Below are 2,256 nucleotides of genomic sequence, written 5' to 3'. Positions count from 1 at the left end.
ATTTAAAAAAAAAAAGCAAAAACCCTGAAATGGTCTGCATTAACTGAAAAAGTCTATTCTATTGATCAATTCCTGATGTAAATATTATACAAATGAGGAAGTGGTGATTTATTTTTAAATGGTGTTAAGCATTTGGTTAGTTGCCTGTGGAAGAAAATCAGTTTAGATTTTTATTTATAATGAAATAGATTTCAGAAGCCTTAAAGGGGGTTGGGGAAGGAAATCCAGATGAGTGTTTTTAGTTCTAAATTTTATTTTTAGCATGATTTCTGTCATAACTTCGTTCACTCAGTTGTCTGGTGGGAACTTAGTTTTCTGAGTCTTTTGAGATAAAACATTACCTTTTGTTGATGTAGTGTGATTGAGAACATTGTGAGAATCCCATTTATTTCTTTGACTCTCTAGAGTTTAGCAGCATTTAATAATTGCTTATTTGTGTAGACCACTATGCTGCACACAGTAGGAGGAGCCAAGCCATGAGAACATTTTCTACTTCTCAAGCTATTATTTTGTCTGAGATTAGTTATTAACTTTCCTATATATCATAATGTCCATTTCAGATAATCTGAATTGTAGTGAATAGAACAGGAAATCTAATTTGCAAAGTATCTTTGTAATAACTCTAAGATTTGTTTCAATTTGTGATCTACTTAATAAGATGCAGTAATTCATAGAGCCTCTCATTTCCCTGCCCTAAGACTTTATATGTTATAATAAACCATATTTAAGCGTTTACTAGCAAAATAATAGGTTGAATTGATGGAAGAATTTTCTGAGACAGACATTTTTCAGCAGAAATTTATAGGAAGGTGGGGCTGGAAAAAGGCTTGATTGAGTTCTGGAACAAATTGGTACAAAAATGTAAGTGATTACCTTGAGGCCGGGCGCAGTGGCTCATGCCTGTAAACCCAGCATTTTGGGAGGCTGAGGCAGGCAGATCACGAGGTCAGGAGATCGAGACCGTCCTGGCTAATGCAGTGAAACCCCGTCTGTACTAAAAATACAAAAAATTAACTGAGCATAGTGGCATGCGCCTGTAGTTCCAGCTACTCAGGAGACTGAGTCAGGAGAATCGCTTGAACCCGGGAGGCAGAGGTTGCAGTGAGCTGAGATCGCACCACTGCATTCCAGCCTGGGTGACAGAGCAAGACTCTGTCTCAAAAAAAAAAAAAAAAAAGAGCGATTACCTTGAAACTGAAATTTGAGTGACGGCAGAATGAAGGGACAACATCTGAGGAATTTGAAAATGAAAAAGATAACTTCTAAAGGGGATTAATAAGCAATTATATTGGTGGATACGCAAAAATAACTTTTTAAAAATGTAGAGTGACTTGGACTTAATACTTGATGACAGTAATTAGACAACTTTTTGGGAACCAGGCATTGAATAATTAGGTAAAGTGTTTCTTTAAAAAATCTGGTTTTACTTTTTGAACTATGAGAAAGTGCTAGTAATTGGAGCTGTTTTCTCAGAAAAAATTAATAAATTATTTGTATTTTCAGAATTTTGCAACTCGTCATCTATACTATATTATAAATGGAGACTGTTGAAGTCTAAATGAGCATTTTTAAAAAAATTTGAGACAAGGTCTTGCTCTGTTGCCCAGGATGGAGTGCTGTAATGTGATACTGGCTCACTGCAACCTCCACCTCCAGGTCTGAGGCCATCCTCACCCAAGCCTCCTGAGTAGCTAGGACTACAAGCACATGCCCCTATGCCCAGCTAATTTTCATATTTTTTGTAGAGACAGGGTTTTGCCATGTTGTCCAGGCTGGTCTTGAACTCAAGCTCAGGTAATCCACCTGCCTTTGGCCTCCCAAAGTGGATTACAGGTGTGAGCCACTGAGCCAGGCCCTAAATGGAAAATTTGATGTTTAGCCTATGAATGTGCGTTTTTTATATCTCCTATGTCTTCATTCAACTGACATTTGAATATTGATTATATACGTAGGCTCTGTTGGAGGTAGGCAAGTTAGAATCTTTTCTAATGAGGATGTTAAAACACATAAGAAAATACTTGATTGTGAGTCATTATGGTAAGTATAGAAATGAAACAGCTTATTTCTATATGTACTGTAGGGTGTATTTTAAATTTAATCACAGCTGGAATGATGAATATGATTATTTCCTTTGCCGTGCTGTATTTATTTCTCTTTCTTTATCTCTTTCCTTTCCTTTTCCTTTTTCCTTTCCTTTCCTTCTCCCCTCCCTTTCCCTCCCTTCCCCTCCCCTCCCTTCTCCTCCCCTCCCCTCCC

At 37.2% G+C, this 2,256-nt stretch overlaps 1 protein-coding gene across 1 annotated transcript in view; it reads left to right on the top strand.

The window, feature by feature from the left end:
• The window catches only part of LOC105532132 (ecotropic viral integration site 5 protein homolog), a gene marked incomplete at its 3' end in the record, with an annotated part of 264,948 nt that overhangs the window by 154,133 nt on the left and 108,559 nt on the right, over positions 1 to 2,256 (top strand). The gene's annotated exons all lie outside the window — the stretch shown is intronic.

Source organism: Mandrillus leucophaeus, unplaced genomic scaffold (assembly GCF_000951045.1).
Source record: "Mandrillus leucophaeus isolate KB7577 unplaced genomic scaffold, Mleu.le_1.0 Scaffold933, whole genome shotgun sequence".
NCBI lineage: Eukaryota > Metazoa > Chordata > Mammalia > Primates > Cercopithecidae > Mandrillus > Mandrillus leucophaeus.
This window is presented reverse-complemented; position numbering and strand designations above follow the sequence as displayed.